Raw genomic sequence first — 25918 nt, forward strand, 5'->3', positions numbered from 1 at the left:
AGAATTTTGTGTTTGTTATTTTTCCCGCGCGCGGGATCATTTGCATTTTGTTGGAGGTGGAAACTTGATGCGCTCACCAGACAAAAAAACCTGATGCCCTAGTTCTGTCATAGCTTGCTCACAGTTCTGCACTAGCTTGTTAGCTTGCTGATACATTTGGTGAATTTGGTTGCTCATCGTAAATAGCTACAGAACAAGAAGGAAAATGGGTGCAAAGAATTCTAGTAATGCTTGATATATGCGATCTTAAGAGGCAAAAAAATCGAAAGTCATATCTAAACGCCATTCAACAATCTGTTGTCAAATTATTAAGATCTTGCGATCCAACAAGCTTGTGGGCATTCAAGCTTTTTGATTCTTCACTCTCATCATATCGTTCCAAATTGCTTATTAAGCAAAGTGTTAGAAAATGGGCTACTCATATCTACTTTGACTCTGTTCAGAAGATCCATATGTTTGTTTCAGCTTTCAAATGCCTTGCTCTCAATGTAGACTCTCTGCAACCCTTTGCTCATTCGCAGGTCAAATCTGTGGTGCAGTCAATGCAAGAGCTTATACATGATTATGTGTGGGACCCTGTCATTATTGACAGGAACACTCCAGGTGGGCATTTAAAAATTAAAGAATTGTTTCTCATGTAAATTGCCAAAATCATTTAAATTGTCACCTCTGTTGAGAATCATTTAAAGTGTCCTCTAGTTGCTATAATTAACTCATTAATACCCTTTAGTTTGATGTGAGAATTCATTGAAAATTACATACAGATTGGGTGCAACAATTTTTTTTAGGGGTTGAAATACAAAGCCTCTAGATTAAGATACAAAGTCTTTCAAATATTTGAACCCAAACCTTTTTAACACAGTCTAACTGGTTTAGTGCTTGAATTCATTCTAATGGACATGTAAACAAGATATCTTCAACAAACACATGAACTCAAATTTGGTAGTATTGTTTTCTTCAATACCATGGAGTAGAACTGGTTTTGCAGAGTTTATTAAGGATGAAATGTCCTACATGGATTTTTTTTTCATTGTCAAATGAACAATTAATGGAGCTTTTCAGCTTGAAGTTTAGGTCTGTAATTGAGACCTTTGGATCTCATGATATTCATTTTTGTTGGATTGACATTCCTCCAATTGTTTTTCAAATGAGAGATTGTCCAAATGAAATAAGTCAGGGAAAAATTGTTGAAGTATTCAAAAAAAAAGGATGGAGCTTTACAACTGTTGATGCTATTTTGGCTTCAAGATTTGTGCCCTTTTCCCTAATCTGGCCTACACTTGCGTATCCTATCATTTCTTCACCACAATGCAGTGCTCTGGTAGAAGTGGATCTAGAGTTGCAAGATGTTGATGGAAAAGCTTTGGTGTGTAGAACTTGTGAATTGTAATGGATTGATCTCACTCAGGTCAAAACTCTAAATTTACCTAAAGATGGAAACTTTTACATGGGAGGAATTGATTTTTCTCTCCCGATTCAAAAGCATTTAGGAAAAAATTATAGTGGTGGTCACATGAAAATTCATGTTGTTTTGCCTTTTCTGAAGGAGAAATTCCTAAATTTGAGAAATATCATTTCTAGTTGTGTTTTGCTTTCTAGGATTTCTAGTAAGAAGAAATATAGAACAGATCATAATCATGAACAAAATGAACCTATAGGAAATGTTGTCAAGGACAAAATGGATAGTGACTTACTTGGTGATGAAGTGCTTATGAGATTACAACAAAAAAGTGGGGAATTCAGGTGTGGAAAGCTTGCTTGGTAGCTGCTTTTGGTGTTTCTGGCATGCAAGAACTTTGTGGCATTGGTTAACATTTTTGACAAAAATAAGCATTCTTTTGATGTTGTTCTTGAGCCTTTGACTATGCACATGACTCTTCTTCATGTTTTGGGAAGTAAATTTTCATTTACATCTAGCATACCACCTAAGGACACTAGCTTTGGAGGAGATTGCTGTAAACTAGTTTGCGCTAAAACCCTTGAAACTGAACCAGCAGAACCTAACCTCAAAAGAAAAGTTAATGATAACTTATCTAATGCTTGTGAAAGAAGTGAGATGGAAGTTAATTTGGTTTCTAATAAATCCTTTCCCCATGAGTGGGAACAAGCATTAGCTAGTTTGTGTTTTGATATGCCAAAAGAGTATGTTCCCCCAGAGCTAGTTAATAACAAAAATAGTAGGGAACATAAGTCCTCAAAGATGGGTCTTGACCTTCAATGTAATACTTGGCAATCCTTGTATTCTGTAATTGCTAGGGGTTCAAGTAAAACAACCTTTGTTGTAATTCTTGCCAGAAAATTGGAGGATATGTATTTTAAGGATAGTTGCGGACCATCAAAAAATTTAAGATTTTTGAGTCACTCGATGAAGAAAATATCAAAGAAGTTAGATATAGGCCGGGCCTTTGACAATTTATTCAATCACACGGCTTTGAATTCCTATCCCATGGAGAAAAATAACACAACTACAAATCTGGTTTTCAAGAAAGCATGACAACCTCTGGCAAACTATGAACAATTTTGCCCTATATCCACTGTTTTACCATCTGTTTCAAATGCTTCTTCATCTACTGAGGTTGGGGATTGTGATTCAGAAACTGTTGAGTTAGATAATGAAAAAGCATTCACTGAATCACTGGATGAAAAAATGCAGCATGGCCTTTCTAGCAAAGATGTTGATTTGAGAGGTCTAGTGCAACACTTTATAGATGTTGTCATTCCAACATGTAGAGGTCCAGCTAGAAGCTGAGCATTGCTCATCTACAAACATTGAAAAAGCAAGCAATTCAACTAAGAGATCCACTTGCCATGAAGTGATGAAGTTGATTTTGAAAAAACCTAAGGAATTGGCAGTCAAGTACAAAGATTGCCCCCTTCCATTATCCACCCACCTTGGCAATTCTAATTTTGCTTCTCTATACACTTCTGAGGACAAGGTTAGAGAGTATCCTTTTTTTTTTGTCTTTGTTATTTAGACTTTTAAATAGACATTTCTTTGAAAGATCATTAAAAAGATTATTGAAATTCTTCACTCAAGAATAGGCATGAATTACAAGTATTATTTCACATGGAAATACTTGCCTTAAAGATTGCTGGGAGCATTCAAGAGCAAACAAAGAATAAATTAATAAAAGAAATCTGCAAACTTTTGGAAAACATCCAATTTAATTTGCCAAGAGGAATATTTGGTGGGGAAAACCTAAATGAGTTTGCAAATAGAGTTATTGCATCCAGGTAACTATCTAACTTATTAATAGACTGTTTAATAAATTTAATATCTGATAACACTTAAATTTATCATACATTCATATAAGCCATGCCTTTCTTTGTAGGTATATTAACTGACTGGACATGGTGATTAGAAAAGTATATAAGGATATGGAATTTTATGTATATGATGATTTAGGGGATATCTTCAATTCTATGTCCAATGAGGATAAAGTTGTTGATATGTAGAAAAATGAGTTTGATGCAGGGGCTTCTTCTCAAAATGATGTCATGGTTACTAATGGTGGGAAAGGGAGAAATGCAGGCTAGATAGGACAGTTATATCATCAGATGTCTACCTTGTATGATGATCAACATTCTCTAAAACTGCCACAAGCTAAAAGGGTTTCAAGAAAGCATAAGGGCAATGATTATGAATGTAGACTTAAGAAAGCCAAAGAAAATAGGGAGTGTGCACATAGATTTGCACATTTCACAAGTAGAGCTCGAGATTTGCAATGTGTGTGGGCATCAAAACATGCTAGCCATATGAATAGGAAGCAATCTAATAGCCAAGTAAATTAACTGAAGAAGAAACATATAAAAGTTCATAAAGATGATGTGATATATGAGACTCCAATGAGATTTTCAAAGTTGAGAAAATGCAAAGATGGGAGAGGAGTGGAGGTTGAAAGGAAGGCAATGAAAGCTACTACTGATTTTATTGATGAGACACCATATCCAAGAGCGAATGATAGGTCAAAGGCTACTTCAGATGTTGTTCATGAGACTCCATATCTAGTCTCTAAAGTACAAAATCAAATGTTAGGAGTTAGGCCAATGCTAGTTATTAATCTTGATTCAGGGATAGCTCCTGAATATGGGACAACTAGCATAGACTCAAAATTAGGACTTATTGCGAGAGCATTATTTGAAAATGGAAAATTTGTTAAAAGAAATGCTTTTACCATTTGCAATATCTCTGCTTTTGATCCTATGGAAAATTCCAACTCATGCTAAGTATTTTCCCAATTTATGTCTATGAAATGGGGTTTTTTAGGCCCTTGAAGAGGTCTTTGATTATAAAAGAGGTAAATATTAAGATATGGGAAGTCTTAATTCATTTCTTCTACGTTAAGTAGTATACTTGTTGTCCCTATTTACTTACACAGATTTATAATGGGAAACATATAATGATTTTAGAGACAAAATGACCACAAATTGTCAAAACTTCAGTGTTTTACCTACAAATTTTATTAAAAGGTTTCATTTCTGAACTAAAATTGCTATTGTAGAGAGTTCCACAACTATCTAAGCCCAATTCAACCAAAGCTCCTAGCCCTTTTCTCTTGCTCTCCTCTACCCTTAATAGTAGTAGGATAGGAGATTCAGTGTTTACTAAATGAAAAACGAAAATACTCAAAAAATAATTATGATCCTGCCTTAATACATGAATTTTCTTTAGAATTCTCATCTACCTATTAACTTAATAAGATTTACTACCTTTGTATACCTATACCAGTTCTTAGATTTTTCTTCTATGATTTTGCATCTTATCTTGTTTCTCTTTTACCTATTATGCTTCTTCTGAGATAGACTTCATTTTAATACACTTGGCTTTTAAACTTTCTCCTAATGCAATGGTGTATCTTATCTATCCTCTGCCTTGGGTCCACTTAGTGGTTGCAGATTGCATGGAAAATGACAACAAATGAGATGGCTAGTTGGAATCGTTACACTTATCTCAGAGCTCTAGATGGTTGATTTAAGAATTCTAACAATCATAGGTTGCAAAAGAATTGTTGTAAACTCTATAGACTGAAATTCATGTTAAGTTTCTTTCATGTAGTCGTAAAAAACCAACCATTTCGAGTAATAATTATACTAAAAATAACTTATGTGAATGTTGAATCTACAGATACTAAAACCTAATATTCAGATTGTATGAATAAGTATTTTCAAATAATTAATTATTTTCTCATTTAATAACTAGTAAACTCTCCTTGACTATTCTAATTCATTTGTTTAATTTGTCAAAGTGCCTTGATGTGATGTGTTGGTGTGGATGCTTCCAGTTAGCAAGTTCATCTTTGGATGCTATTTGTTTTAATTTTGTTATTATTGCATGCCATGTGTATTTGATATAGTGACATGTGCATTTCACATTGACCTATGACTTGCTAGAAGATGATATTCTATCATGTTTTCTGTGAACAACCTACAAGATCATTGGCTAATAGTTTATAAATCACTAATTTCATCAATTAACTCAAAGAACTTTGGAAGCGAGGCATATGATATTTATTTTAGCCAATAGGCTTTGTGTGGGAGCAAAGCTCCTATAAAATAGTTAGCCTTTGCCATTATTTATTTTCTGAACAATTTTTATGTCAATCCCCCTTTAACTATTTTTACCTTATTTTTATCTCCTATTTCTTTAGTTTTAGTGGTTGTTATAGATTACTTTATAGGTTGTTTTATTACCTTTGCATCGGAGATGTAGTAGACATATTTAACCTAACTATCCAAAATCACTATATAGAGAGAACTGCAGTAAAAGGTTGTTCTATTTTTTTTTGGAAAGAAACCCATTGATTGCAACCAATTTTTGCAAGTATTTCCCTTTATATATTGATTCTGGTTTTGATTTTTTTTGACTACGGATATCCTTAACATTGGAGAAATGTTTTAATTTATTTCTTTGGGCAGTGTATTAGCAACTCTTACAGTTTATGCGCTACGTCCGACTAGCTTATTGGACTTTGTCCTTTTGTTGATCTTTTCTTGAGATGTAGAATGCATGATAGTGAAGTAGGAAGTGCAATATCATTCCCTGAGACACAAAATTTCATAAAGATTTTAAGGATCATTTCCAGAATTACCTTCAGGGGCTAAATTTGTCAAAGAATTACCTTTAGGGTTTGAATTTGTCAAAGAATAACATGTAGGCATCATTATATCTGAATCTTCACATTATGGACAAAATTGTGATTTCTATTTTTGAGTATGACAATAACAATTTATGCAAAGATTCTTAAAACTTAAAATTTTAAGAACAAAACCTCAATAATACCTAGGGTATACTGTGAGAATCTAAAGTTTTTAAAAGGATGGTATACTAACTACAGTCTATTGCACACTCTTGTACTTTGGATAGCTGACCTGTGAAACCATAGGGAAAATAACAGTTAGGGAATGATGGTGGGTTCATAGTAGATTTAGGGCATGATTGGGGCCTTAAAATATATTTAGTTCATAAAATAGTCATTTTGAACGATTGAGCATGCATGGATGGAAGTAGAAATGCATGACATGCTCTCAGTTTCATCTCTTCACCTTTTAATTACCCATGTTAAAACTACTTCCCTCTTTCACTGACTAGTGTGGAATTAAGGTCTGCAATAGATGAGTAGACAATTTGTTCTTTTATGGCAATGGATTCCCAAAAAAAGATATATAGACAGAAGGGTATAGGGCCTGTGATATCACATAGATTCAAGGTACATAAATACATGAATATGATTTTAAGTACACAATATTTAATATAGTTGTTAGAAAATTAGATATGGAGAAGGTTATATAATCCTGGAGATCTAGGGTATGTGGCCTGGTATGGAGATATTATGTGTAAATATTGTTACCACAAGAAAGTGGGTACAGTGGTAGAGTCCTCCTCCCTATACATGAGTCTTCTTGTGCCTATGGCTCCAAATCTATTACATCTTAGCATTTTGTGTGACTTAGAGGATCTGAGTTGGCCTATAAGTTTCCCTATCTAGAATTAGAAGTTTTAGGGTTCTGTGCATAAAGCACAACTTGTGGATTTTATGACTTTTCATAAAGTTTGATGCTATATTGTGGTTTACTCAACACTATTGTTTACTCAGATAATATGAATTGTTTCTCTAAATTATAGTAATATGAAATCACTGATAAATAAATATGGATCAGATTGCTAGATTGTTGTTTGGCATTATTTTACTACTTTTTAAAAATGCATTTTCAATTCTTTTATTATATTATTTTTATCATTTTCTTTTCTTATCTTTCATGGCTATTTTATGTCCAAGTTTTGAGGACTTTTACTAAAATAGAGGATTTCTATCACAATTTCTTAAGATGACATGTTTTAGTGTAAGTTACTGTATTGTTCCCTACTGGTAATGGCCTCAAGTTCTCTTTGCTCACAATGATTAATAACATGTATTGTGCTTTGTAGACTTATGACGTTAATAAAGATGCGAAGCATGGGTGTAATAGCCTTGTAGATTAGGCTTTGGTCATTATTGAAGAAATTATTTTGTCAAATAGATATAAGTAACCATTGTAGCTCATAGTTTGAGATCACCACACATAACTTAATGTTGATATCAATATGTTTCAATAGTTGAAGCAACCTTATGTTAACTGGATATTGCATTAATATTGGTACCAAGTAGTACTGAGACTTTCTTGTATTGAAATGATAAGCTAACTATAATCCAGATTCTTAGTCAAGGAAGAGGATGGATATGATCTCTAGGACTTAATACTCAGGATTGTTTGTATTGTGAAAGTAGAACTGCATTGATGATCATCAGATATCTTAAGGTTGAATTGAGGGCTGGAAGTAGGTTGTCTTTTATTGATTATTGACTCTTATTACATCTATTAATTGAGGCTCCCAACCAAGGACACGAAACAACCACCATGCTTCCAATCAATGCTTCAAATCTACTGGAATAGCTACAATATGCAAGGTTTAAAGCTGGAAGTGATTATAGATCTTGTTGGAAAATGTTGTACTTACAAGCAGTGTGTGATGCATCTTGTCAATACAACTTCATAAGTTACATTTTCTATTTATGATTTTCATTTGGAATCCATTGTTTTAGTTCTAAGATGAATTTGGTAAAATTCTTTTTGAAATGAGTGAAAACTCTAAAATACTGGGATGTCCTTTGCAAGTTATTATGTTGAAACATTGTAATCATTTTAAGTGCTAACTTTCATCGGAGACACCAATTCTAGTTTGGGTAATGGGGTCTGGTAGATAGATTTGTTAAAAAATTGGGATTAAATTCATTTTGCATTTTGCATAATTTCATATGACAAATTAAATTGATGTGAAAAAAATGCTACCTCATTGTGAATGTCAAACTTATTGTAATAATAGATATTTATTGTGCAATGTTTAAACAATAAAATTAGTAATCAGCATCATATGGGTCTTTAGAAGATTATCATGGATAAAATGATATTTGCCTTCGTGTTTAAAATATTTTTCTTTCAGTAAAAACTTTATTGTACTGATTGAGCGTATGTGGCACACTCTATTCTTATTCTTATGTTTGATTTATCATCTAACTTATAAAGTTCATTGCTCTACTATATTTGTATTGTTGTGCAGAGGGGTGTTTGTTATAATATTGTATCATTTCCTTATACCTTTCACCTTTTGGTGCCTAAACTGTCAAGCCAGAATAAATAAATAAATAAATAAGATGTCAAATTAAAATTTGGCACAAGAACTTTTACATAATTAACATTGAAAAAACTAATTTATTGTAAGGTAATCAATCTGCGAAAAGGTCATGTAATCTGCCAAGGTAAAAGCATTTCAAATTTCATGGCGTAATTGATTTTCATAGTTATGCCTGATGGCAATACAAGACACAGTTTGGTTGCTTCGGTGTAAGAACCTAAAAAATTGGGGTAGTGCCGAATGTGTGTGTTGTAAGTTTTACATAGCTTTTGCACGAGGTTGCTTAAACCAACACCACCAAAGTGGCATAATATGCCATAGATGTGGAAGAAATCTTGGAAGGCAACCAAACCAAGGTTTCAACCAATATCTTCAAAATAGGTTTCTTTAATGTAGAAGGCACCAAAAAATGGTACATAGGCATCTACTATGCCAATTTTTTAAAGGAGGCAGTTGCTTGGACAGTCAATGTGGACCACCCATTGAGGTTTTTAGAATAGAGGGGTTGTCTGGTATGACCCATTTGATAGGACCCTAGGAATCTCCATGGTTGAACTGACCCAAAATCTGGGTGTGCAAGCTAACATACCATTAATATAGTTTTTAATGCTTCTCACTAGCAATAAAGCATGTTCTATTAGCCCATTATCTAGCTAGTTCACCTTTATTTCAAATTTAATGTAGGGACGAGGAGCTTCTTGGTTAGGATCTTGCATTGAATGATGAATTAGATTGTGTGCTAGGGAAACATGACTCCATTACTACAAGGTCTCCTGTTATGTGAAAAAGAACATCAACTCATGCGGCTCCTCTTGTCAGTGTCAACCATGAGGAAGATGAGATTGAGGATAATTTAACACAACTAGCTCGCAGGTAGCTTATCTGTGGATGACAAATTCTTATAGAAATATGATTGTTGATTTAAACAATTGGTAATTTAGTATTTTTGAAAGTGTTTGCAGAAGCTTTGCCAAAATGTTTCTTACACATGCCATGTGTAACACTCCACAAAAAAAAAATACTAAATAAGAAACCATGAACAAACATAAAGAACCAATGAATTTTTTATTTATTTTTATTTAATCATCTTTTACAAGAATATGAACAATGATTGAGTCATTCTCAATACATAAACCTCATAATAGAAGAAGATATCATCAAAATAAATTTCCATAATGATATTAATACATAAAGAGTTCAGTACAATAATGAAGTACAATATCATTTTTAGACGCCTAGGTCCAACATATGGACTCTACAAGTAACAAATTCTGTTTCAAGAAGTAACTTCAACAGTCATCCTTAGCTACTTGTTATTCAACTTGAAAGACTTGAAACACACGCCAAAAATTCAACACAACACAAAAGGGCTCAGTACATACTGAGTTAAAAAGCGTAGTCCACCTGCATTCATGTCAGAATAAACATATACAAAACCATAATGCAGATATATGAACCTCATAACATAGTGCAATTAATATGCAAGAAGTAACCATCTTCTTAACAACGCAAAATTAAAATTGCACTAAGAATAACTAGTAAATGAATCATATATATACTGAGGTGTCATCACTATGGTGCTAAGATACTGCATCCATATATGGTAAGCTCATAGACTACACATTGTGGGATTCTCTATAATACACATGAAATGATGTAATAGAGATTTGCCTTGTTCTCCATACTTAACCTTTCTGGTTTAAGTCATAGGTAAGGCCAATTATCTTTTGTATGTAAATAACCCACCCAATTCATCTTTAAAATTATCATTGAATTAATTAACTGAATAGGATAAATTGATATTCAGCCACCTCGATATATGTTCATTACAGCTATCCTTAAAATACACATCAATCAGATATTCTAAGAATGCACATGCAACGAATAACAAGTCAATTTTCTCATGATATTACATTCTCATCTTTTGAAAATCTCACCTTTTACTGCCAAATTTGAAAGTAAGCTTAGGTTATTTTAACAACAGAAATAAATACTACAATATTACGATCTCGTAAATATAACTAAACTGTTACATTAGTTTAATGATATTTACCAGTCGTAGTACTATACTACTTATTCCCACTATTATAATAAAATAATCTTATCATTCAAAATGACCAAGATAATAAAACAATGTACATATGATATTCTTGCTTTTAAATGACATTTTACCAACATATATCATAATTTATCTGATAACTTAAAATGACTTTCCATTTCATTTATGAAGAGAAATACATCTTTATAAAACAAGATTCTGTTTCAAACATCCTATCTCAAAACAATCTGTAAATGCTTAATTAGACACTTCATAGTAAAATCAAACATTACTGAATCCAAGTGCAGCCAATGCTTAACAAAAGGATTATCTACAATGCTACTGAATATCCAAATGTCTATTGAAGTTTTACCACTATTTAGCAATAAGATACCACCCAGTTTTAACTATAGTCAGCACATAAAATATAATATCTGAGATTAATTCAAAATACACTTCACAAATATGCAAAGTAACTTACATCATGCCAACAGCCAGAAGTAATTAGGATGTAAATTCCTAAGCTATAAGAAGCACCCAAACTGTTCACATAATGATCCTGTTGATATAACAACATCTATCTATGTCTATGCTCATGAAAATAATGCCTTATTCATTTGAAAACAATTCCACAAACAACAGTTATTAATAAATCAATTTCCATTATAAATTATGGGTTAATTTATGTTGTCGCAAAGAATTTCCTGTTTGAATCGAGCTTCCTTTTAACTATTTGACAAAATGTCATTACCAATAAATGTCACATATTGTATTGCTATATTACTATTTTTTAATAGATATAAAATAACCGAGCTAAAGAATTCAACATACTGTTTTCTTTTAAAACAATGACATAACCCTCATTTTAATCATTTATATCATAAAACAAAGTAACTGTGTCCTAATTAGTCACGAGTTTGCAACCAAATGTAAGCTTGTGATTGTGGCCGAACCACTCATATCTAAGAATTCTAAGATATGGGTTCCACAGAGCTCGGCCCTGTTAAAGCCGACTACCCATAAGCATATCTTAAACACTTTGCATACATACTATCGCAAATATGAAGCCTTGACTGGGTTCAACTCGGGGAAAGAATGTATGGTTAGGGCAAAGCCCAAATAAATATATACATATAGCAACACCCAACTTTATTTCTCCATAAATCCACATTCAAAGATGGGTATATGCAGGGCTAAGCATTGCACACAGTGCCATGATATGCACATATCCATCCTTGAGTGTCGATACACAATATGTAAAACTCATAACCATTTACAACATGCCAATTGAAATAACATTGCAATTGCAAACAGAGAGAGAGAGTCGGGTAAGAAATTGCCCCTACGTGAAAACTGAAGATGGAAAATGCTCTGCAATCCAACTCGATGCCAAAGCCCCAAATGTCGAATCAAATTGATAACAATCTCCACACAGCTGGCACATAATAATTCGCAAATGACTTCACAATGGGATATAGCAGAAGAATCCCAACAATAACCAACACTAAGCCGATACCTCAGCAACAAGATTACATATGTTAAGCCAAGTAGAGAAATGCGGCCCAATCTCTGGCCCATATTTTGAAAAAAACTCGACTCACAACAAGAAATGGCTAACCAAACCCTTAGTGCCATCAATCCTCATTAACAAGCATTCAATTTCAACTGCGACACTTCACAGGGCTGTACACAAGACAGTTACAAAGCCACTGCTATGTTTGGCTTCCAACAAAATGAATATGTTTTTCCTCCTTTATGGCAATCGATGCCCATTTAGGGTTTCTTAATCCTTAAGGGGTAATTAAACCCTTTTAAAACCTTTTTAAACAAATAGAAATGTTTATGCCAATCACAACTTAGAGTAATTAGCCAAGCAGAGAAATGCGGCCCAATCTCTGGCCCATATTTTGAAAAAAACCCGACTCACAACAAGAAATGGCTAACCAAACCCTTAGTGCCATCAATCCTCATTAACAAGCATTCAATTTCAACTGCGACACTTCACAGGGCTGTACACAAGACAGCTACAAAGCCACTGCTATGTTTGGCTTCCAACAAAATGAATATGTTTTTCCTCCTTTATGGCAATCGATGCCCATTTAGGGTTTCTTAATGCTTAAGGGGTAATTAAACCCTTTTAAAACCTTTTTAAACAAATAGAAATGTTTATGCCAATCACAACTTAGAATAACTAGTAAATGAATCATATATATACTGAGGTGTCATCACTATGGTGCTAAGATACTGCATCCATATATGGTAAGCTCATAGACTACACATTGTGGGATTCTCTATAATACACATGAAATGATGTAATAGAGATTTGCCTTGTTCTCCATACTTAACCTTTCTGGTTTAAGTCATAGGTAAGGCCAATTATCTTTTGTATGTAAATAACCCACCCAATTCATCTTTAAAATTATCATTGAATTAATTAACTGAATAGGATAAATTGATATTCAGCCACCTCGATATATGTTCATTACAGCTATCCTTAAAATACACATCAATCAGATATTCTAAGAATGCACATGCAACGAATAACAAGTCAATTTTCTCATGATATTACATTCTCATCTTTTGAAAATCTCACCTTTTACTGCCAAATTTGAAAGTAAGCTTAGGTTATTTTAACAACAGAAATAAATACTACAATATTACGATCTTGTAAATATAACTAAACTGTTACATTAGTTTAATGATATTTACCAGTCGTAGTACTATACTACTTATTCCCACTATTATAATAAAATAATCTTATCATTCAAAATGACCAAGATAATAAAACAATGTAAATATGATATTCTTGCTTTTAAATGACATTTTACCAACATATATCATAATTTATCTGATAACTTAAAACGACTTTCCATTTCATTTATGAAGAGAAATACATCTTTATAAAACAAGATTCTGTTTCAAACATCCTATCTCAAAACAATCTGTAAATGCTTAATTAGACACTTCATAGTAAAATCAAACATTACTGAATCCAAGTGCAGCCAATGCTTAACAAAAGGATTATCTACAATGCTACTGAATATCCAAATGTCTATTGAAGTTTTACCACTGTTTAGCAATAAGATACCACCCAGTTTTAACTATAGTCAGCACATAAAATATAATATCTGAGATTAATTCAAAATACACTTCACAAATATGCAAAGTAACTTACATCATGCCAATAGCCAGAAGTAATTAGGATGTAAATTCCTAAGCTATAAGAAGCACCCAAACTGTTCACATAATGATCCTGTCGATATAACAACATCTATCTATGTCTATGCTCATGAAAATAATGCCTTATTCATTTGAAAACAATTCCACAAACAACAGTTATTAATAAATCAATTTCCATTATAAATTATGGGTTAATTTATGTTGTCGCAAAGAATTTCCTGTTTGAATCGAGCTTCCTTTTAACTATTTGACAAAATGTCATTACCAATAAATGTCACATATTGTATTGCTATATTACTATTTTTTAATATATATAAAATAACCGAGCTAAAGAATTCAACATACTGTTTTCTTTTAAAACAATGACATAACCCTCATTTTAATCATTTATATCATAAAACAAAGTAACTGTGTCCTAATTAGTCACGAGTTTGCAACCAAATGTAAGCTTGTGATTGTGGCCGAACCACTCATATCTAAGTATTCTAAGATATGGGTTCCACAGAGCTCGGCCCTGTTAAAGCCGACTACCCATAAGCATATCTTAAACACTTTGCATACATACTATCGCAAATATGAAGCCTCGACTGGGTTCAACTCGGGGAAAGAATGTATGGTTAGGGCAAAGCCCAAATAAATATATACATATAGCAACACCCAACTTTATTTCTCCATAAATCCACATTCAAAGATGGGTATATGCAGGGCTAAGCATTGCACACAGTGCCATGATATGCACATATCCATCCTTGAGTGTCGATACACAATATGTAAAACTCATAACCATTTACAACATGCCAATTGAAATAACATTGCAATTGCAAACAGAGAGAGAGAGTCGGGTAAGAAATTGCCCCTACGTGAAAACTGAAGATGGAAAATGCTCTGCAATCCAACTCGATGCCAAAGCCCCAAATGTCGAATCAAATTGATAACAATCTCCACATAGCTGGCACATAATAATTCGCAAATGACTTCACAATGGGATATAGCAGAAGAATCCCAACAATAACCAACACTAAGCCGATACCTCAGCAACAAGATTACATATGTTAAGCCAAGCAGAGAAATGTGGCCCAATCTCTGGCCCATATTTTGAAAAAAACCTGACTCACAACAAGAAATGGCTAACCAAACCCTTAGTGCCATCAATCCTCATTAACAAGCATTCAATTTCAACTGCGACACTTCACAGGGCTGTACACAAGACAGTTACAAAGCCACTGCTATGTTTGGCTTCCAACAAAATGAATATGTTTTTCCTCCTTTATGGCAATCGATGCCCATTTAGGGTTTCTTAATCCTTAAGGGGTAATTAAACCCTTTTAAAACCTTTTTAAACAAATAGAAATGTTTATGCCAATCACAACTTAGAGTAATTAGCCCCCCCCCCCACACACACACACTTTTAATAACAAATATAAATACAATGCAAACTGCGGTTCTCTAAATAACAAGTTAATATGAGTCATGAAAACAAAACCATCTCAAGGGTATATGCAATATAAGTATTTAATCCCTTTATAGTCACAGTTATGAAAGTACAATGATGAATTCTGAATGCATACAACATATTACCATTTAAATGTATTTGCAATGTCAAGTTAATTATACAATATGAAACAAAATGCAGTATACAATGAGTTTGAAACATTATAAACATAATTGATACCCAATCAACATGAAATCATTTTTATACCAATTTCAAATCATAAAATCCTAAATCTCATTCACTGCTAATAACATAGTTCAAAACAGAAAATACATTCAGCATCAGACTCGTGATTCAAGGACAGTAATATAACCAAGTACTTCAGAATTACAAACATAACAATAGAAAGAAACTTATAACACAAGGTCCTAATTTGTAGAAAAACTCGAAGTAGTGGTCAGGCATGACACCATGGGTTTTTTTAATTTTTAAATAATGTAGTTACTCATCAAATTCTTTCAACTAGTTCCTTTCATCTATTAAATCCATGTACTATGATTTGATAAGTTTCTATAGAGAAAAATCAAAAGAGAAATAATAGTATTTTATGCATTGTAGGTCAAGATCTAGTGCACAAGCTCATCAGAGAGTTGATAACACTGAAAAGAATTAGTGAACAAGTCGACTCCCATTGATACTCCCACCACTAGGACTTTAAATTATTGATACTCATAGCCAACAAACTGAGCAAACAATGGATTTCCTCAATGGTGATGCTTACGAGTCACCAATTGCTGCAACTCCACCAATAGCTAGTAGAGTCAATTAGAAATACACACATTCACCACCAGTATCTCTTTCTTAGCAAACTTAGCCATATCCTTTGAATTCACAATCAAATTCTCCATATCGAAATGGAGATTAACTCTTCAAGGATGTCATCAACGTAATAGAATGAATACTAGAAGTTTCCGCACCATGGCCCAGAGTCATATTTTGACAAATCTAGCCAAGGTTTGCAATGGTCAAATCCTGCAGGATAGTCTCTTAGTCCATAATAATCAGTTATGTTGTATGGGCCACAATCACAAAATTCAAAGGCATCAACACAAAAGACTTTTGAAAGCCTTCATCTCGCTCCTTGGGAAGTGGAGAAATCACAAAATACATCACAAGGTGTAGATAATCTACAAGGACCTTCCATATATGATAGAAATGTTATAACAGTTATTCCCCCTCCTCTAGTAAAGCATAATCAGAGACAACAGTTTTTTCAGCAGCAACAAGCTTTGGGTTCTGGCTAGTCTACACATGGTTACAGTAAATCAACACATGATGAGTTGATATCAAGGACACAAAACATCTCCATTCATGATGGAACTTACAATGATGCATATCCACAACAATCTTTAACTTCCAGCAAACAAGTTAAACCTAAAGATAAGTTGTTTGAAGACCTAGTTGACTTTGCCAAGGCAAAAAGTAAAGCTTCACCCAGTAAAAGCAGAAGTTTTTAAAAATTAGAGGTTGTTCTTTGGGATGCTTTGTACTACATATCTTCAAGTAGCTTGTTACAAGTGATGGTTTAGGTGTAGCATCAGTTTTATTGAAGCCATTGTATAGTCTTTTGTTCAATTGAGGTTTAGTACTCATTATGTGCTATATTATTCCTAGTGCGCTGCAATTTAATTTATTTTTTGTTACTTTTATTTTCTGATATGAAATTCCTTTTGAAGATTTGTATATCAAAACAAACTTATGTTCTTACCTAGAAGGTAAATGATTTTAGTAATAGTGCCAAAAGATCCATATATATATATATATATATATATATATATATATATATATATTGCGATGTATTGCTGAAGCTTGTTCTATTTCAGTTCTCAAGTAGTGTGTGAGCATTATCTTTTCTTATCATAGTATTTGTGGGAAGTAATTTCCTATGTGGCCTTGCACTATTCTCTAGTTCACAATTTGATTGTGGCATTTTGTTCAAAGCAAAGCTTTATAATTACAAATCTAGGATATTTTAATAGATTGTTTACTTGTGTGAGGGGATAAAACCCATTTTGGTGCCCTAAATTAAGATAACTATATATAGAAACTCAATCATTAAGACATTTAGTATGGACTTGAGCTATCTTGATGGAACTATTTCTGATAAGAGTAGGAAATAATGGTCATGAGGTTATAGGGGGTGGAAGGGTATTAATAATATAGTTAGTAGGTTAGATGGTTAAGTCTAGTAGAAATTTAGGAATTGTTGGGTTCCTAAATGTGTGTTTATTACTGGAATGTATTTGCTTACTCAAAATATTGCTGTAACTAGTATGACTCTAGGAATTATTGATTCACAATGTCTATTTGGTTGGTTGAAATTATTAGTATTCTGTCAGTGGAAATGCCATACTAATTTGGCATCTCTTAATTGTTTTATGCAGGTGCAATTCTCACAAATGCAAAATCCGATTGGCATGGAACAAGCTATGCCAACTCGTCTTCCTATATACCCTCCTGGAGGTCCAAGTCTAAGCCAACCAATGTTCTATGGATAGGGACCACCCACACTCACTACTACATTTGACCTCATTTTTCTACCAATTTTTTTGACCATTAATTAAAAAGGTAAAGGTTGGTTGGATTATAGAAGGAAACATTTCATTTTTCTTAAATCTAAGCCCGTGTTGGTCGAACTTTTGACCAATAGGGGCTTAACTTCAAAATCAAAAATCATTTTCAATTTCATTAATATTTCATTGAGCATGTAGGAAGGGGAAGGATCTGGACTTGGAGCATGGTGTAAGGGTTTCGTTGATTTTTCCTAAAATATTTACAATCTCTACACTTGAATTCCTAAGCACCATATCGTGATGTAGTTACTGATGATCATGATTCCATAGGCCAAATGTTTCAGATGTTGTGGGTGTTCACAGGGAGCTCATTTTGCATCTTGGTCTGCCTATAGTTTGGATAAGAGTTGTTTGTAGGGATCGGGGCAAAATCTTGTCACATTACGTTGATGTCTCTAAAGTTCATAGAGACACTTCTAAAGCTATAAGTGTAGCTATCAAAGCTACTGATGCTTAGTTTCTTAAGGTAATCCATAGTCTCCTTTAATTTGGATAATAAAACTGGTAGTACTCTACTTGGATGCTTTTCAATCCTTGGCCATAGATGAGTGAGGATAATTACGAATGTTAATTTCAGCGGTCTCTTGAATGTATTATTGAAGCTTGTAAGTTGTATATTGGCTAGGCTCCAGTTTTAGGTTCAAAAAAGGCCAACAAAAGAAGGAAACTTGATCTTTCCCACAGCAGGTAAGTTCTCGTTCTTGATTGGATACAACCATGTTTTCCACTGTTCTGTCGCATTGAATACATATCTATCTTCCATTGCTCTGTAACATTGAATACATATCTATCTTCCATGGTTTCCACCGTTCTATAGGTTGTAATGTCCCTCCCTTAAGTTCTACCATTTATTTTTAAAAAATTGGTTAACTAAATGTTTCCCCTTGGCATTTAGTTAATTTGTAATTTATGCATTTATAAATTTAACACACTTAATGTATTGGCACCAACCAGTAGAGTTATATATGCATATATTGTATCAATTTGGGAAAAAAGTGGGAAATAAAGTTAAATTTACTCTATGTGGAATGTGGGCATTCAAGAAGTCAAGGAGGTTATAGTCTTGGTGAATATAGTCAAAAAATAGGTTGTTTTTTAGGGGGAAAGAAAGATGACATTATGACATTACGTTGGCACTGGAATTTGATGATTGCTGGTTTATCTACATCGCTAGGAGTAGTGAAAGATGTTGGTCTGGGTTGGGAAGTGTTGAATGAACATGCATAACAATTTTAGGTCAGACTCTGTTAGTCATTTAAATAACTCTGAGAACTGTTAGATTGTTCTATTTTGAGTCGAGAGATGTTTGGTTGTTGTATAGAAGATTTACATTTGAATGAATGAAGAAATGGGTCTGGTTGTTTGAAAATATTTCCTTTAAGTGTTTTCCTAGTTGTATTTGTTTTTAGATCTGCTAGTCTGTGCATGTTTCCCTTAATCTATCATGTATCCCATTGGATCACGTATCCTCTCAAAAGAACTTGGTATCACACAGTGTAAAACAAGGTGGCTTGTTATATATGTTTAGTAAATTAGTAGCACAAACATGCTCAACACACAATTTTAGTTAACCTTCTCAAATGATTTATTGTAGGTGAACAACACTAGCATCTTTGGTACCACTATTGATAAGGAAGCTGCAATTCAAGTTGCATCAGTTTCACAAATGCAACATGATTTGATGGTAATTTTTAACTTTGTAAGAATACATTTTCTTTTATTTGAAATCTATACTCAGGGGGTAAGGCAAAGTAAAGTTATAATATGTAATTTTCTTTTGCATAAGTTGTCTTCCACCTTGAAATCAAATATCTAGTAGGATTTGATGAAATCAATATTTACAACTTCATATTATCTCCTCTTTAGTTCTATTAATATGAATAACTCTCCACGCTGGAATCAATACTTAATAGATTTGATATATTACAATAGCCTCCATTAACATGAATTGGCAACCTAATATATCGTCTTCTTAAACTTTGTAATATTCACTACAATGATATTGAGCTCCCTCCATCCTAAAACCAATAGCTAATGGGATAGAGCGCAACAAAGTTCTCATATAGACAACTATAGTGTCCTCCATATGAGATACCAGCCACCCAATATCTTGCTTTCTTGAACTCTAATATTTTTCATGAAAGCCATTTTAATATGAGCAATATTAGTTATATTTGCTTTAAGACACCATAATGTTATGGTGGTGCAGGATCATGATTTAATCTAACTGAGCCATGCTTATTTTGTGATTTTTTTACTCCATATTTTACATTTTAGAGGGTAGTTTAAAATTAATTTGATACAAAGCTATTGGTATAAAATTTCCATCTTACTTGTCCAACCTGAAGTATTGCATTTATAGAAGAAAATAATAATTTTGTATTCATTGGATATAATTGCATAGTAGGAAAGCCTTAGGTGTTAATATTTTACTACTTTTCCCCATATAGGGAAAAGTTTTGAGAACTGCCTTAAATAAGTCTATGCCCTAGTCAGCAATCATTTAGATCTTTTTGATGGCATATGCTTCATACACATCAAAACAGAGTTGTGAATAGATATGATGCTTTACAGAGTATTACTCAATTTACTTTAAGTGTCATAATATACCCATTAATGAGGTATTCAAATGCTGAATTAAATGATTAGGTATTCAAACATTGAATTAAATTATTAGGGACATCCTGGAGGCTATCTTTGGAGAGTTACTGGAGTCAAATTTTGATGCAGCAAAACCTTTGTTTGTTTGGATGGAGCTTTTGTTTTATTGTGCTAAATGCAGTATGCCAAAGGTAGTTCTTTCTTCCTCGGGACTAGGTCCAACAATGAAGGGGAGCTATGGGTGTTGTTAGAGGTTCTTAAGATGGAAACATAGTTAGGCTATAAGATTGGAAGTTACATGGTATCATGTCTGAGGCTTGTCTTGTGGGTAAATGTTTTGAAGAAATTGCTTCTCTTCACTGGAATTGGGAGTCTAATAAAGTACTAAATCATTTGGAAAATATGAAAATTACCTTGTTACCCTTCTCCACAAGGATCAACTCCACAAGGATCACTGATAATTTGTAGGAATGAGATTGCCTCTCTTCCAATCTCTTAGCAGATTATTTACCCCATGTCAAAAATTGTACCCCTAATTTTTGCTCCTCCCTCATATTCATCCACCAATAATTTATAATGATTTGAAAATTCTTTTGGGTAGGTTGGAGGATTTCATAATTATTACAGAGTTTCTAAATGGCTTTCAGTAGTACATTTGACCCCATTTTTAGACCAAAATTTTCGACCATCTATTAAAATGTTTTAGATTGGTCAGAATATGGAAAGGAAAAATATGTGTTTTTTTAAATCCATGCTCGTGTTGGTCAAAATTTTGACCAACACAAGCTTAACATGTAAAAAGGGAAATTTTGACCTGTTTCATTCTATTCTTTAAGACGCCCTCGCAGGAGCTATAATTGTTGTCAGGGGAGTCAAGGGTTTTCCTAGTGGTCAATTGAAGTTCAGGGCATGGTTTTTACTGTGGTGATTTGAAGTTCACAGAGCTTTGTGGTGGGCATGGTTTTTAATTTGGGTCTGATTTTCATCATATGTTGTAAGCTTGTTTGTGAAGCATTTCTTGCAGAATTGTATGATTATTAGATCACAGGGCCTGTTGGATAATGCATGTGCATAGTATTGAGAATGCTACTTTGAATTTGGAGAAGGATGTGGTCTTTATATCTAGTTTTAATAATTAACAATATGTTGATTATTCAAAATTCCATTCTTTAAACATGTCGATGGAGTCCCACATATTCAACACTGGTTTTTTATAGCCAAGTCTTTTTGCTACCTTCTTTGGATTCTCCTCTATCATTTGGCTGATTTAGGGCTTGTGGTTTTCAATTTCATGTGCTTTAAATTTTTTCTTTATTCACTTTATTTTGTGTGGAAAAATGGCAAATGGACTATAGTGCTCACATAAAATTTAGACAACCATTCTCTAATCACAATTTGTTTCAATACAAGATAGGCTAAATTACATGATTTAATGATTCAATATTCATTGTTATGTTCATGTTGCTTAAGGAGTGCTTCGATAGGATGATCTCGCTCAAAAAGGAGAATGCTATGAGGTCCATCCATTCTTCCCTTGCATCTTTCTTTCCTGCATGCTCAAAACCCAACTCCAATTCTCGTTGTAAATTATCTTTACATGATTAATATAAAAATCTTTTTTCTTTTGTGGAACAACTATTTTTTAGCAAATGAAAATAGGGAGGGAGTAGAAATTAGGAGCTTCTTGATGAGCAAACTAACACCTGAGCATATTTGTTTCCTTTGACAACTGCCGAAGTATACTAGTTACAATCAGAAAAGCCAATATGACTAGGAAGGGAAAATGTTGCCTCACAGAAATAGTCTAGACCAATAAAATAAACAAAGCAATTAAATCAATAATCAACCTAGATATAAGATCCAGGACTAATAATAATAATAAAAGCCAATAGGTTAATTGTTTGGTTTGGATTAATTGTTTGTTGGAGGATTTGTAGCTTGTTATTTTGTATGTTTTAGTTTGGATGTGTTCTCTGTTGGACATGTTCTTCCATAGTCCATAGTCCATAGTCTTTACAAAAAATTTAAAATAATATCAATGACACTACAATCTTAAAGAAACAATAGGGCAAAACCAAATCTGTAGAAGTATCCCATCTTAAGGGAAATAAGAAAAAATTTGAAACAATAATTTGAGTTCACAAAACCTAATTTAGAATCTTCAGCCAATTTGTAGGGCACTCTAATCTAGGTACCATTAGTCACTAGGGCTTACAGTTGGCATAGATTCCATGAGAAAGGAATTCCAATTGTATTCGTCAATATTATTTAGCTTTGAAAGGTCCTGCTACTTTAATTCACCATTAATTGGTAAAATCTAAAGACCTGTCAGCCATGGGGTTGATCGAGCAACTGATGTATATCTATGTTTATAATTGTTATTTCCATTAAACCTAGATTTTAGATTAGGTGGAATAGGTTTTCATGGATCATATAAATGAGATTGTAATGATTTCTTTGGAATGTAAGAATGTTTCAGATTATAGTCTGATGCATCATGAAGGTGACAAGGGAAATAGTCATGTGTTAGAAGGCTAGCAATGTGTACTGAAATATAAATGAAACGAAATTCCCTTTTATTGTAATTGGACATGGAATTATTAGCACCATTAAGTAAAGTTGTATCAAATTAGCGATCCCTTGTGGAAAAACCCACATTTGGAGATTTTATAGCAGATTGTGGTGTGGTGGTTGTTGGCTTATATTGCTAAGATTTGGCTTTAGTTTTACTACAACATTCTTTCTTCACCAACAGAGATGTCTAATTCTTTCATAAATCATTTTACATCAGCAGGGCATTCAGTTAGGTGACGATATACGAATCAATGCTTGTTCACTAAGAGTATCTAAATTCTGCTCCCACTTTTTGATATTTCATGCCTAAGGGATAGGTCATTTTGTGCCTAAGAGACCATTCTCTATGTGACATGTTCTTCCATAGTCCATAACTAAGATAGGGCACCTATATTATCGGCCTCCGTTGTGTTCAATAGATACAACTTGTATTTGGGTTCAGGCTCTTGTGTGATCTCATCGAATGTGGTAGAGGCTCTATAAGAGTTACAATTATGCATGTCATTTTGATTATTTCTATTTCATTTTGGTTTTGTACCATGTTTCTATGTTGTTCTAGAATTTTGCAAGGGAATTATATTCTTCTAGGCTTTGATTTTGTAGTTCCTTGTTGGGGTTTTTATGTATTAGAGGAGCCTGTAATGATTCAGAGTAGATTTGAGGTTATCGATATAAATTGTAGTATTTAAACATTTCAATCGGTTTGTGAATTTCATAATCTCCATTCTATTTTTGACAATTTTGAGGAGAAGTTGTCGAAAGAATGTGGCAGAGGCTCTACAAAAGAACATTAATGGATGCTCTTACACTCTGTGCCAAAGGCAACATTATACATTAAGTTGAGGTTAAGGACAATCAATTTGTTAAGGCCAAGCATTTAAAAGTATGTGTGCTATTTTGGTTTCTTTGATTTTGTAGTTTACATTAAATTATGATTATGCTAAACAAATACATGAATAAGAGTTCCTTTATGCTACATATAAATCTAGTCCTTAGAAACTGTGGGAATGAGGTACCTATTTTTATATTACAGTTTCTTGATAACTAAGTGAAGAACCATAGACCAATGGATGCAATATACTAAGAGTGAATATATCAAGCAAAGGAAATGTTGAATCTAACTTGCTAGTCATTTATAACTAACTAAATTTTGTGCTTCCAACACACATGCACAATAGAACAAAAATATTCCAAGCAAATGTGAAAGAGTTAATGAGAAATAAAAAACAATGACTTGATAACTTACAAGTTAGACCTAATCAATGTATAAGTGAATCAAAATGAAATTCATTCAAGAGAATATCACTATGTTAGAAGATTTTTGAAAACTTATAAACTTCACTAATACTAGCCACCGCAAAAACAATCGAGTCAATTATGTATGGAAAAACTGCAGATTAAAAGATACCAAAACTTAAAAGAGATAGATGATGAAAGGTATAAATAAAAAGTTGACAGACCAATTTGATACACAATATATCATAGCCTATTGTGCAAATTAAAAAGACAACTTAAATAAAGACTAGAAATAGTTCATGTAGAGAAACTAAAGCTCAAACATGAATCAAAAGGTCAAAGTTCTCAAGCAATGTTTAAAAGTTGATTGAAATTGAAATGATATAGCTTATAAGAAAATAGTTATCCAAAAAGCTAACATGGTATGAGTTGAGAAATGTGCAGAAATTACAAAGGTGCAGGTACCCCACACAATAGGTGCATTTAATCAAAAAACTAAAAGAAATAAAAGTTAATGAAGAGACAATTAGCTTAGGAAAATGGAAAAAATTACATTAAGATAACATAAAGTTATGATTACAATTGAGTTACTACATGGTGTAATGTATTTATGAGGTAAGAGAAGTACCCAACATATACAACCTTCATGAGATATCTTATAATTAACTTATATTTTATTTTATTCTAAAAATACTGACTAGTCTTTGTATATTTTTCTCTTCTAAATTTGTTATTACTGTAACAAAATGGCCCCTTTCAATCGTACCTTTTCTTTAGTGATCTATGCGGCTTTGTTTTTCCACTCGTTGAATTAGTTGTCTGTGTACTTGAGCTAGTCTCTACTTGTTGCTGAATAGTAGAATATGTATCCCTTACAATATCAAGAACGAAACTATCTCCACCATGCCTTGCTATGAATGACATATCCACTGGAAAATTATCATGTTGTCCTAAGGGTATGCTTGCCTATCAGTTTAGGTAAATACAAACACAATTTAGTAGCAAATATTTTCCTCATAATGTTCAATCACTGAAAGATAATGACCAACACCATCTATGCTCATTACATAAAACAAGGAAAGGATGAGAGTAGATGTAAATGGAGCAGGTTGTGTAGACTACAATGGAGATCCAACATTCTGGGTCATATCACCAACATCATTTGGTTGACCATCCTTGCTAGCAATAGGATTCCTACTACTTAGAAGCATTTGAAGTCTTCTTCTTTCCACATCATTAACATTCGAACCTAAAGGTGATGTCAGATTTCCTTGTGCTTGTGCTTGCATTAACAGTTGTTGTTGTGGAGTCAACATTTGAAGTTGGTTGTATTGCTATTGTGGAGGATGAATAAATGATTTTTTTTTTCCTGTAGAAGACCTGGCCAAAGTTGGTCAAGACCCTAGATACAAACACAATTGAAAAATAATGAATGTCAAAAAATGTGCTTAAGATTGGAAATACAAAGAAAGTATTTGCTAGTGAAGCAATGGATAACATAAGAACATGAGAACTAAAGTGATGTCTAACAACCATCATATAAAATAGCCATT

The 25918-nt window shown here is 33.1% G+C and overlaps 2 pseudogenes; both read left to right on the forward strand.

The window, feature by feature from the left end:
- Positions 1 to 227: 227 nt before the first annotated feature.
- On the forward strand, positions 228 to 16929 carry LOC149562006 (TOM1-like protein 3; annotated as a pseudogene).
- A 689-nt stretch (positions 16930 to 17618) lies between these two features.
- LOC149562007 (calmodulin-binding protein 60 D-like) overlaps positions 17619 to 25918 on the forward strand; it is a 100210-nt pseudogene continuing 91910 nt past the window's right edge.

Source organism: Cupressus sempervirens, chromosome 4, assembly GCF_028749045.1.
Source record: "Cupressus sempervirens isolate cs-2001-9-10 chromosome 4, ASM2874904v1, whole genome shotgun sequence".
Classification (NCBI taxonomy): domain Eukaryota; kingdom Viridiplantae; phylum Streptophyta; class Pinopsida; order Cupressales; family Cupressaceae; genus Cupressus; species Cupressus sempervirens.